General features: G+C 40.4%; 1 protein-coding gene across 3 annotated transcripts in view; it reads left to right on the forward strand.

The window, feature by feature from the left end:
• Positions 1-9,992: 9,992 nt before the first annotated feature.
• Positions 9,993-13,476, forward strand: part of UIMC1 (ubiquitin interaction motif containing 1) — a 137,867-nt gene continuing 134,383 nt past the window's right edge. Inside the window, exon 1 of one of the 3 annotated variants that reach the window (XM_027546893.1) lies at positions 9,993-10,125. The gene's annotated coding sequence lies outside the window, so the exon portion shown is untranslated. The other 2 variants (XM_027546897.1, XM_027546894.1) reach the window with 2 other exon arrangements.

Raw genomic sequence — 13,476 nt, forward strand, 5'->3', positions numbered from 1 at the left:
CTAACTATCTGAAGTCCTGTCCTGCCCATTTTCCCCAGAGCACAGAGTGCCTCATTCCTGATCTTTATCTTGAACTCCTTTCAAGGGGTATTGAAGGTTGGCAACTGTAGCAGCCCTGATTTAATCTTTGTAGAGGCAGATGGCAAGTGCCAGTTTCTGGTTGGCAAAGCCCCTATGGCCATAAATTTGACCATTATTTAGGGGCATTTTACAACCATTTTATAACTGTTTAGAAATACTCATTCCCAGGTCTGGAGAAGATTTTTCTGATTGGCCACTTAATGTGCTGTTCCTGGACTAGGCAATTCTGGACCATACCTGCCTTGTAGTCTCTTACAGTACAGGAAAATATTCCCTCTTGTTGCTTATTCCTATATTCTAAAATTATATCTTTAGAATCATTGATCTTATATGCAACTATACATCATCATTTTATCAGAGGCTCAGTCACCCATTTAGTAGTGTAAGACACAACAACTTTCTGAAACAGGCAATATAGAAAACAAACAATATAGCTAGTAGTAATAGTAAGGTCACAAGTAAGACTTGAAGAACTTTTACTAGGCACAGCCCAGTGTATACTTAGATTCCTGACTTTGTCTGTTAAATGACTATCGCCTGTTGTTAATCTTCTGGTTGTAGATCATGGAGCATCTGATCATTATGCAAAGACTGATTATGAAGCTAGGTTTCAGAAAAAAACTTATAATGTCCTTTATTAACTCAGTTAAATATTGTAATGATACAACATAACAGCAAGGAATTATCTCAGAAGTGAGTTTTTGGAAACACATATCTTAATTAATAAAACTAGAATTTAATATTTAGTGAAACATATTTTTTCTAAAATTTTCCCCATTTTTATTAAACACAGACAAGACTAATTTGCTTTTAAAATAAATTTGGTCCATTGACTACAGATGCCATAGACCTAGGTGAATTTTTTTCCCTCTAGAGTTTCCCAAAACCCTCTAGAGGTTTTGAGACTTCTGTATATTTCAGGAGACAGTCTTTTATTTACCTGATAAGACTATTCAGAACCCAAGTGTCTCCAATTTCTGGAGGGACAAGTTAGAGAAAAGAAAATAGAGAAAAGAAAAATGTTTTAATTTTGCCCACAGGTATAAATTACCAAATTGTTTTAAACCATAAGTAGCTTGAGGAGAAGAGCTTCTTTATATCTGAAAATGAAGATCAGAAGCCAATACTGTATCAGACAAAAATTCATGAAAATTTTAATCATATGTGGCAGTTTATTTAATCCCTTGTAATTAATCTTCATTCTATTGTCCTTGCCTGATGATTGAGGTTGATTGTAACAGTGATAGTTTTAAGAAGTTTGTGAAGTTTTTGTTAAGGCTTGTATGATTGTCCCATGAAGTGGGTGCCTTGATCACTGGAGATGGTAGAAAGTATACTCTAAGTGAAAGACACACTTTTAACTTTTTTTTTCCTTTGTGAAGGCGTTAACCCTGCAGCAAGGAAAGGCTTTAACCCATCAAATAAAAAATGAAGTTTGTCTGGGAGCCAGAAAGCCAAACGGCTGTCTTGGATTTCCCAGAGCCCTGACTGTTTTATTACAACTATTGTTTACCCATTTTAAATTCCCTGATTTACAAGTAGGCTGTTGCCATGTTACAAGGACATCAAGATGGTAAAAGTCTGACAATGAGGGGTTAATTTTTTGTAGAAGCAGAATGAAATTTATCTTCATAGATCATTTTGAAATAATATTTATTCATTTTTATCAAAGTAACAAAAGGTTTTAAAAACAAATATAAATCATTTAAAGGCAAAGAAATTCACACAGTCTTGTTATCAAAAGTCACATTCATTCCAAAAAAACTGTGTTCTCTTAATAAAAAAGAGAAAACCAAATAAATTCCAGTTTGGTACCAGCTTATATTCACTGTGAAACAATAGTTATTCACTTAGCCAAAGTAACAATCAGTTCAGTTCAGTTCAGTCACTCAATCGTGTCCAACTCTTTGCAACCCCATGAACCGCAGCACGCCAGGCCTCCCTGTCCATCACCAACTCCTGGAGTCCACCCAAACTCATGTCCATTGAGTCTTTGATGCCATCCAACCATCTCATCCTTTGTCATCCCCTTCCACTCCTGCCCCCAATCTTTCCCAGCATCAGGGTCTTTTCAGATGAGTCAGGTGACCAAAGTATTGGAGTTTCAGCTTCAACATCAGTCCTTCCAATGAACACCCAGGACTGATTTCCTTTAGGATGGACTGGTTGGATCTCCTTGCAGTCCAAGGGACTCTCAAGAGTCTTCTCCAACTTCTCCAACAGTTCAAAAGCATCAATTCTTCAGCGCTTAGCTTTCTTTATAGTCCAACTCTCACATCCACACATGACTACTGGAAAAACCATAGCCTTGACTAGACAGACCTTTGTTGACAAAGTAATGTCTCTGCTTTTTAATACGCTGTCTAGGTTGGTCATAACTTTCCTTCCAAGGAGTAAACGTCTTTTAATTTCATGGCTGCAATCACCATCTGCAGTGATTTTGGAGCCCCCAAAAATAAAGTCTGACACTGTTTCCACTGTTTCCCCATCTATTTCCCATGAAGTGATGGGACCAGATGCCATGATCTTCGTTTTCTGAGTGTTGAGCTTTAAGCCAACTTTTTCACTCTCCTCTCTCACTTTTATCAGGAGGCTTTTTAGTTTTTCACTTTCTGCCATAAGGGTGGTGTCATCTGCTATTGCTGCTGCTAATCTGAGGTTATCAATATTTCTCCTGGCAATCTTGATTCCAGCTTGTGCTTCTTCCAGCCCAGCGTTTCTCATGATGTACTCTGCATATAAGTTAAATAAGCAGGGTGACAATATACAGCCTTGATGTACTCCTTTTCCTATTTGGAACCAGTCTGTTGTTCCATGTCCAGTTCTAGCTGTTGCTTCCTGACTGCATATAGGTTTCTCAAGAAGCAGGTCAGGTGGTCTGGTATTCCCATCTCTTTCAAAATTTTCCACAGATTTTTGTGATTCACACAGTCAAAGGTTTTGGCATAGTCAATAAAGCAGAAATAAAAGATTTCAGAGGCAGTTCAACATCTCAGGAAAACTTGTACTATCCACAAAACTCTTTTCTCAGGATCCACTTTTCATAAAACTTTTTTTCACTTTCTGTATTTATCACTTTATTTGTCCATTCAGAGAACAGCCACCTGTAAGTCAGACTTACTTCCTTTTGTCTTAGTAAAATGTAATTCCACTCCTTATACCTTTTTAATAAAAGCACATGTCCTACTTTCCTTAAGCAACCATGAACTGTCCTTTATTTCACCACTCTATAGATCAGTAAACATAAATCACCTAAAGCTCTTATCTCATTTGCATTTTCTTTCCTTAAAAGTTTTTTTATATCAAGACTTTCCTTGTTGACAAATTTGCAATAGATATACTAAGATCTTATTTAGTTTATATTAAATCTAGGCATAATAAAAGTATTATACTTAATGTTGATGATTCTTAGATATGTCCATAATAATTAGATTAACAAACAAACATTAATATTGATACCAGGTATTAATTTAATATTGAATATTTCCCAGTTCATGTGAACCTGAAATTCATTCAGTTTAATTTATCTTGAATTGTTTGTTTTGTAAGCACTTACTTTTCTTTAAGCCAATTAAATTAGAGCTTATTTACAAATTAATTGTAGCAATATTATCAAAAGACAAGGACACACACTGATACCTACATATCCAGACAGACAGACAGAGATCTCATGTTTGAGATTTTAAATGTCCCTTTGCCTTTTTTTTTTTCTTGGCTTAAAGTTCTACTAATTTGCCCAAGTCTGAAGTTTCAAGTAGAGTGAGCTGTGTATTTAAAGGACATGATAAGAGTTAACTTCAGGCTTTTTCCAAGGTGACTTTCTGTTTTTCCAAGGTAGTATGTATCAATCCCAATCTCCTAATTTATCCTTTCTCCCCTTACTCTCTGGTGACTCTAAGTTTGTTTTCTACCTCTGTAACTCTATTTCTGTTTTATAAATATGTTCCTATATACTCTTTTAAAAAATATTCCACATATAAGCAATATCATATGATATGTCTTTCTCTGTCTGACTTCACTCTAGGTCCATCCATGTTGCTGCAAACAGCATTATTTCACTTTTTATGGCCAAGTAATATTCCATTGTATATATGTACCACATCTTTTTTATTCACTCCTCTGTTGATGGACATTTAGGTTGCTTCCATGTCCTGGCTATTATAAATGGTGCTGCAACGAACATTGGGGTGCTTTATCTTTTCAAATTATGGTTTTCTCTAGATACATGCCTAGGAGCAGGATTGGTGGATCATATAGTAGGTCTAATTTTAGTTTTTTAAGGAACTTTCAAACTGTTCTCCATAGTGGCTATACTAAGTCCCAATAGTCTTGTAACTGGATGTTTCATTCTCCTATGACTGAACATTTATTTTCAGTATTTTAAAATTACCAATGAGGGAGTTCCCTGGCAGTCCAGTGGTTAGGACTCAATGCTTCCATTGCAGGGGGCACAGGTTCAATCCCTGGTCAGGGAATTAAGATGCTGCAAGCCATGTGACACAGCCAAAAGAAAACCCCCCAAAATAAAACAAAATCACCAATGGATAAACTTATGTATATGTATTTTTGTATGCCTGAAGGCAGATGTTTCTTTAATCTGATTTATAATATCTAAAAAAATTAAGATTCAAATAGATGAGTATTTGTTAATTATATATATTTGTCGAAAAAAATAGCTTGCTTGCAATTTCAAGCTGTTCTTCAGTTAAACTGAAATGGAAGCTTTAAAAAAGAGAAGGAAAATTTTATTTCTAAATGGAATCAAGAACACTATCTAATGGTGTGTATTCCCTATAAATACAAATATTTCTATTTATAAATAAATAGAAATATAGATTTGAAAGAGCCCAATGGTATAATAAATGCTGAGGCCAAAAAATGAAAAAAAGAGAAATGAAAAGAAAAAAGAGAAGATTACATAATGACTAACCAAGTGCTGTATGCATATACTTGAGACTTTTCCAGCATTTTCTTGGATGCTGTGCACATGTGCTTTGGTACTGTTCTCTTTTGCTATAGTTTTACAGGAGTAGATAATTATATAGCCCTACAATTTTCTTTTTTAAAGAAAAGTAAAGAATTATCAGCTTCCTAATTATTGTGGTTTGAGGAGGTCAATAAATAACATTTCTGTTCTTTGGCCAAGATTGGAATGGATTGAAAGATTAGTGTGTTAACCAAGTGAGCTTGCTTATATTTCAATCCTGAAATGGATGGGCTTGCCATGTCATATGTGTGTATGTGCTAAGTTGCTTCAGTCATGTCTGACTCTTTGTGCAACCCTATGGACTGCAAGCCACCAGGCTCCCCTGTTGATGGAATTCACCAGGCAAGAATACGGGAGTGGGTTGCCATGCCCTCCTCCAGGGGATCTTCCTGACCCAAGGATCAAACCTACATCTCTTCTGCATTTGCAGGCAGATTCTTTACCACTAGTGCCACCTGGGAAGCCCTTGCCATGTTATGGTACATCTAAACAGTCTCAGCTTTTCTTGGTGTATACAGTAGAGGTGAGGGATGGTGTGATGTGCTGAAAAGTTATAGCAGAGAAGAGCAAAAAAAATGTGCTTCATGCAGGTGGGCAGATCTGAGAGAGAGTGAGGAAAGGACTGGGAAAAGCAAGTGCGGTTCCTTCTCTGAAACCTATCAGTCATATAAGTCTGTCCTACTCTGGGAGGTGTGAGGAAGGAGATAGAGAGGGGCCAGGCTTTTTACACTAACTGTAGTATTTCCACGTGGAACGTGAGGAGTTGTAAACAAATGATTTTCCTAATGTTAATAAATAACCCACTTTATAAATGACAAGAAATGGCATGAAAAACTTTGGGAAAAAAAAGATCAACACAGAAAGATTAGATCCCTTGATGCAGCAATCATTAAACGGTCTCTAGTGATTGCTTATAAAGAAAGCTGAGCACCGAAGAATTGATGCTTTTGAACTGTGGTGTTGGAGAAGACTCTTGAGAGTCCCTTGGACTGCAAAGAGATCAAACCTGTCCATCCTAAAGGAGATCAGTCCTGAGTGTTCATTGGAAGGACTGATGTTGAAGCTGAAACTCCAGTACTTTGGCCATCTGATGTGAAGAGCTTACTCATTTGAAAAGACCTGGATGCTGGGAAAGATTTAAATACACCTGCTTTCTCCCCAGAAGGCAGGTCATAGTTTCCCAGACTCTAGTCTGCCACCCTCCTCATTTGGTGGCAAATCAATACATTTCTGGAGAAGGAAATGGCAGTCCACTCCAGTGTTCTTGTCTGGAGAATCCCAGGGATGGCAGAGCCTGGTGGGCTGCCGTCTGTGGGGTCGCACAGAATCAGACACGACTGAACCAACTTAGCAGCAGCAGCAGCAGCAGCAGCAGCAGCAGCAGGAGGAGGAGAAAGGGATGACAGAGGATGAGATGGTTGGATGACATCACCAACTCAATGTACATGAGTTTGGGTAGGCTCTGGGAGTTGGTGATGGACAGGGAGGTGCCGGGAGCCACCAAGGGAGATCCCACCCATGACAAAGGTCATGCGGAAGAGATCTGACAGGAAAAGGTGGATCAGGCCTCAAGGGACCCCCTGAATCTGCTCGAGCATCTACCCCAAAACCAAAATCTGTCTGTCTTACTATCTTGTGCCTTTCACCAACTCTTCTGACATTAACAGGGGGCTATCCCCAACCACCTTTCTCTGGAAAAAATCAACTTAGGGCTTTAGTTAATAAGTCTCCTGAACATGAAAAGAATATTTCTATTTTAACCCCTCTGTTGGCTTTCTAGTTTGCCTGACAGGTTTATCCATACTCTTGCAATTAACACACATGATTGTTCACAACTCCCCCACCTTGAAAGACACGGGAAGCCAAAACACTCAAAGTCCTAATGAGCATAGAGTCCTTTAAGGGATGAAAAATTATTAGAATAGATAGTATTGGTAAGGGGCTTCATTATTGGGCCAATGCTTGCTGCCAAGTGCCCATATCCCTTATCCATTGTGTACCCGGGAGTGCATTGGTTAACATAGTTGGAATGTAAGAAAAACAAGTAGCAGCCTTGGAATTAACCACATCAGACCTTTGAGCTAATTGGTTCTTTCTTTGTTGTGACCCACTGCACCTTTGCTCTGTGAGAATGTAACTTTATTTAGTATTTTCTGAGGCTGGGAGAAATAAAGAAAAAACACTTCAAGGGAAAATAAGTTTTCTGGCTGATCAGCCTTTATCAAAAAAGGGTCATAAAATGTCCACAGGCCTCCAAGGCCAGAAGATAATGTACACAACATTTTTTATGGGAAAGGTGTACAGAAAAAATCCTGGTTTTGATAAAGACAAAACAGATGTAATGTTCGGGCTGACTCTGTATGACTTTGCATCTTTCATTTCCCTCTATGTACAAGTCAAGGTATAAAAGTTCCTTTTGAAAATAAAGTTATGGACCTCGCTCACCGAAGCTTGGTCTCCCCGTGTCGTTCTTTTTTCCTTTTCCCTTCTTTTCTCTCTCTGTTGTTCTTTCAGGATGACTCCTTGGAACACAGGAGCTTTATTGGTTTTCTATGTTAATCAAGGAAGATCAAGCCCTGCTCTCCGCTTTGCTATCCTTATTGCCTAAGCCGTCATCCTGAGGGTACCCCTGGATCCTGCCGGGGTCCAGCCCCAGCAGAGGCTGGCGTGCTAGTCCATGGGTTTGCAAAGATTCAGACGTGACTGAGCGACTGAACTGAACTGAACTGAGTGATTGTTTGTTTTATAAATATATGGTTTATTTATTTAAAATTATATAGAAGTTGTAAAAATAAAATGAGAACATTACAGATAAATTAAGGTTCTCTTTGTCTGAACACATATTTGGACTTCTAGCTCCCTTTCCAGAAGTAGTCTCTATTTTTGGCTTATTATGTATCCACCCACCCTCCCAGGCCTACGAACATATTTTAAAAAATTATTTATTTATTTATGTTATTTTTGGCTGCTCTAGGTCTTTGTGGCTTTGCTCTGACTTTCTCTAGTTGCAACAAGTGGGGGCTACTCTTCTTGTCGTATGCAGTCTTCTCATAGATGTGGCTTCTTTTATTGCAGAGCACAGGCTCTAGGTGCATGGGCTTTAGTAGTTGCAGCATGCAGGCTCAATAGTTGTGGCTCCTGGGCTCTAGAGCACAGGCTAAGTAGTTGTGGGCTTAGCTGCTCCCCAGCATGTGAGATCTTCCCCGATCAGGGATCAAAATGTGTCTGCTGCATTGGCAGGTGGATTCTTTACCACTGAGCCACAAGGGAAGCCCGCTCGAGTCTTTTTATAACCTAATTTTGGAAATGACATCCCAGCATTTCTCTCATATTATCTGTTTTTTGAAAGAGAGTCATTAAGTGTAGCCCACACTCAAAGGGAAGGAGGAATTCCATAAGAATGTGATTGCCAGGAGGCAGGATGTTTGGGGGCCATTTTAGAGGCTGCACGCCATAGGCTGGCTCTCTTTAGGCTTGCAAGATGGCTGTTAACAACAATTGATAAACATTTTTCTCTGAAGTAAGATGCTTCAAAAGGGCATTTCTGGCCCTATGCTGAAACCTTTTCTGATCTCCCCATTTCCCAATTCAATTCAATCAACAAGTTTTGGGTGTTTATTTTTGGCCAGGCTCTTTACTACTTGCTAGGGTTATATGGACCATATCTTCAGAAAGTCCACAAGTCATATTGTCATGGTGTGTATATACATATTCATCTCTGCTTGTTCCTCTTACCTTAACCCCAGCTTCAAGACTTTTCTTTAAATACACCTGCTTTCTCCCCAGAAGGCAGGTCATAGTTTCCCAGTCTCTAGTCTGCCACCCTCCTCATTTGGTGGCAAATCAATACATTTCTGGAGAAGGCAATGGCAACCCACTCCAGTACTCTTGCCTGGAAAATCCCATGGGAGGAGCCTGGTAGGCTGCAGTCCATGGGGTCGCTAAGAGTCGGACACGACTGAGCGACTTCACTTTCACTTTTCACTTTCACGCATTGGAGAAGGAAATGGCAACCCACTCCAGTGTTCTTGCCTGGAGAATCCCAGGGACGGGGGAGCCTGTGGGCTGCCATCTATGGGGTCATACAGAGTCGGACACGACTGACGTGACTTAGCAGCAGCAGGAACAATACATTTCTTCTTCCTTTATCCTCAAAACCTTGTCCCCATCACTCTCATTTGGTGTGGTGACAAGGACCAAATTTTCAGTAACATATTTATTGACACATTACTATTCAACAACTCTTACGAGCTGTCAAATGTCGATATATATAGTACTCATTTATGAGTCTTATATGTAATATTTTATTATAGAGCATACCATTTTATTCATTCACATCTTATTGTACATTTCCTTTGTTTATATTTTTCACAAGGAATCGGGCCTGAACATGAACACATCTTCTGCACACTTGTAGACATGAAATTGCTGGGTCATAAAAATGCAGATTTTAAATTTCACCACAGGTGGCTGTTCTTATTTTATGCTTCTACCTTGCATCTTTAAGAGTCTCCACTTCCCAGAGTCCGTTCTTCTCCTGAAATGGTCAGACTTTAATAACATTTACCATCCGGAGATTGTTTTCATTATCTTATGAACAGATAATTTCAGTGTAACTTAAGTTACACGCAAAAACAGGGCCAGACGATGCTTGATGTGGCAGAGAAGACTTTTAAGGTTCCACAGTAGGGTTTCGCGGACTCTGTTACTACTGCTCTTTGGTTTCCCTCAAAGTACTAGCAAATGGTAAAGCAAACGAACAAACTGCGAGACCACTGGGAGGTGCCCAGTCGACTCTTGGAGATGAAATCTGCCTCCCGTTGATGGCGACCCCCCACCTCACACAGTTGGTATGTCCTGTGGCAGCCTCCCCCGCTCAGTACGGGTTGGTTCCGCCCTTGGACGCTCGCGCATGCGCCCGCCCCGAGAGCCCGTCGCAACCCCGCGGTGTTTCAGGTTCGCGCGCGCTCGCCCGCCTCAGATTCCTGACGTGCTGCGGCCGCTCGCGACCAACAGGACTTGAGAGGAGGGGCTCATCCGCGCGGCGCGGACGGTCGGTGAGTACCAGCCGCTTCGGCACACCTCCAGCCGCCTTCTTCCAGCCTCCTCTTCTTCCTCAGTGGGGGCGCGGCCCACTCTTCTCCCGAGCGGAGCCTCTGACTTGGGGTTAGGACCCTCTCGATGCTGCGGCGGGTCTCTTCGGACGCCAAGGTGGGCGCCTGCTGACAGGACGGCCCTTCGGGACGCCAGGGTAGGCCGTTAGGACACCGAGGATGGCCCCTCAGGATACTGGGCGCCTCGGGACGCCGGTGGGGCCTCTGGGGACCCCGGATGGTCTTCCTCCCTCGACTGCCGGGCCCGCTCCCCTCAAACCGAGGGTGCGGCCTTCATCCTCCTCGGGTCCCTTTTCGGCCCTTCTGGGTCTCCTGCCACCGGCTCCGGTCCCCGCCCACCCCCGAAGGCGTCTTCCTCACGCTGAGCACCCAGGGAGGGGGCTCCGTCTATGCCGCCTTCTTTCGTGGGGCCTCACAGCCGGGACCTCTCGGAGTCAGGTCGACTGGGTCCCCCACCCACTTTCTCTTCACACTCCCTATCTCCTCCAGGCTACTGTTTTCTGTTGGTTAGTGGTCTAGGTTATTTTGCCCAGAAATTAAGATTTTCCTTGGGAATCCTGATCGTCGTGTACCACTTCCCCCTGGCACAGAAGTAGTATGTTTCCGTTCTGTAGGATGATAGACAGTGTTTCAAGCCTCGTACACATACACATTTGTTGAACGTTCACGACAGTCTTACGCCATAGGTACTCTTATCGTCTTTAACTTATGTGTTAGATAACTGAGGATCAAAGACACACATGGTGTACGCGGTTGAGCTGGTTTTGAATCCAGCCAGCGTGACTCCAGTGTTCTTGTATATAGTCACTGAATATGAATAAGTGAAAGTCTACTGTCTTTATTTTTTCCTGTCAAAGATAGTGCCTTTTAGTTGAAGTAAAAAATGTCTTTTTGAAATCAGATACATTATGCTTCAATTATCAGCATTCCCATTTTGAATTTAAGAAATTACCAGATGTTTGATTTTGAGTTTCCTAACGTGTAAAAATCATGATAAAAGTGTCCTAAAATCATGAAACCTAGCACATAGAGTTTTGGGGAGGAATAACCTCTATAATGCATTTGAGGTACCTAAAATAGTATCCAGTTCAGTTCAGTGGCTCAGTCGTGTCCGACTCTTTGCAACCCCATGAATTGCAGCACGCCAGGCCTCCCTGGGACCCAGTAAATAACTGTTACTCATTGTGTTTGGATTCTGTTTTTACACACTTGTCTTAAACTGAGGCTGAGTATAAACTGGGAAATAGAGCATCGGGGTGTGTGTGTGTGTAGGCATATAGAGCATCAGTGTGTGTGTGTAGGTGTGCATTTACTTTTTTTTAAATTGGAGAAACAGTAAAGCTCATGTGATCAGTTGATGAAGAGTTTGGTACCAGATTTCTTGAATAGTAGCTTATTTAGAAGTAAGAGTCAATCAATCAGAGAGTACGGTTAAGGTCCCAGTGCCTCCAGGCTTTCAGAGCAATTTTGACAGGTTTGGTAGGTAGAATGTCAAGATTTTAAATTTTCTTGTCAGTGATTGTTCTTTGCATAGATCAAGATGATGGATGTGTTGAACAAAAATGACAAATAATATCTTACAAATTGGAGATTTTCAAGGACACTACCAACTGTAATGTAACGAGTCTCATTTTTGGGTCACCTTTCCTGCCTTTGCATTCTTTTAGAGACGTTTTGTTTCTGTTAACGATTGAGAAGAGAGTGTTGGTATCTAGACTCTATTTCTTCTTTGTAGACACTTAGTGATAATTCCTTCTGTAGCCTCTATTCAAGTAATTGAAGATAAGCCATTATTTTAGTGATTTTTTTTTTTCTTCATTTTGAAAGATGGCAACTTAAATAGGAGTTGAATTATGTTAGATTGCTTGTTTAAATTAGCTGAACAGTGACTTCTTTAGGGACTTCCCTGGTGGCTCAGCGGTAAAGAATCCGCCTGCAGTTCAGGAGCCGCAGAAGACACAGGTTCAATCCCTGGGTGGGGAAGATCCCTTAGAGGAGGAAATGGCAACCCACTCCAGTATTCTTGCCTGGAGAATCCCATGGACAGAAGAGTCTGTCAGGTTATAGTCCATGGGGTTGTAAAGAGTTAGACACAACTGAAGCAACTTAGCACACATGCACATGACCTTTTTTACTCTTAGAATTTCCATGGAAAAAGTGTGGCTAAATGTCATGAAGCACTGGAATTTTGGAATCTGGCTGTGGGCTGCCTCTAACTTAATGCTTATTGATCCCTTATTTACTATGATTCTTTGAAAACACACTTTGAGCCTGTAGATGGTTCTGTGCTAAGGAGAACAGTTTTTATTTCTTTACATGTCTTTAAGAAATTAGATGTATTTGATGGTGTAGCACCATTGCTATCAGATTTGAACATATTGGTTTCAATAATTAAATGTACAGGAAAAGATGTGTTTCCTGTACATTTAATTATTGAAACCAATATGTTCAAATCTAACAAGATGTTTTCCTAGGGCACTATGATTCCTCCTGTCTGACCCCATACTTATCCCTACTTCCAAGTCCTGTTCAAGCTGTTCTCTTAGATTCAAGTATCACCTCAAGTCTTACTATTCTCCATATAGCAATAGTTTCCTTTGACCTGTAATTTAGCCTTTTGTGCCCTTATATAGCATTCAATAAGTTAAATATATATAATTTAAACATTTTATTGAATTATATTTTATAATTTAAATATATAGCATAAAGTATGCTAAGTCACTTCATTTGTGTCTGACTCTTTGCGATCCTATGGACTGGAACTCACCAGGCTCCTCTGTCCATGGGATTCTCCAGGTAAGAATACTGGAGTGGGTTGCTATTTCCTCCTCCAGGGGATCTTCCTGACCCAGGGATCGAACTCGTGTCTCTTAAATCTCCTGCATTGGCAGGCGGGTTCTTTACCACTAGTGCCACCAATTCATCTAATATTTATATGTCATACCTTACATCAGAAATCCAAAGATTAAGTCATGGAATATTGGAGTTAGGATTTAGAGTTGAGAGATAGAAATGCAAGTGCCTGCCTTGTGACTTTGGGTAGGTTAGTGTTTTGAACCTATGTTTCCTCATAATAATTATATTTACTTCTTAGGTTTTTATAAGGATTAAGTAAAATAGTCATTCAGTCACATTTATTATTAAAAAAGTATTGTTTGCATATAGTGAAGTGAACCAATCTTAATTGTATAGCTCATATGTACATCCATGTAACTGCCACCCAAATCAAGATATGAAACATTTCTGACACCTCAAAAGGATCCCCTGTGCCCCTTTTCATTTAGTACCCTCCAA

This window comes from Bos indicus x Bos taurus, chromosome 7 (genome assembly GCF_003369695.1).
Source record: "Bos indicus x Bos taurus breed Angus x Brahman F1 hybrid chromosome 7, Bos_hybrid_MaternalHap_v2.0, whole genome shotgun sequence".
Taxonomy (NCBI): Eukaryota; Metazoa; Chordata; class Mammalia; order Artiodactyla; family Bovidae; genus Bos; species Bos indicus x Bos taurus.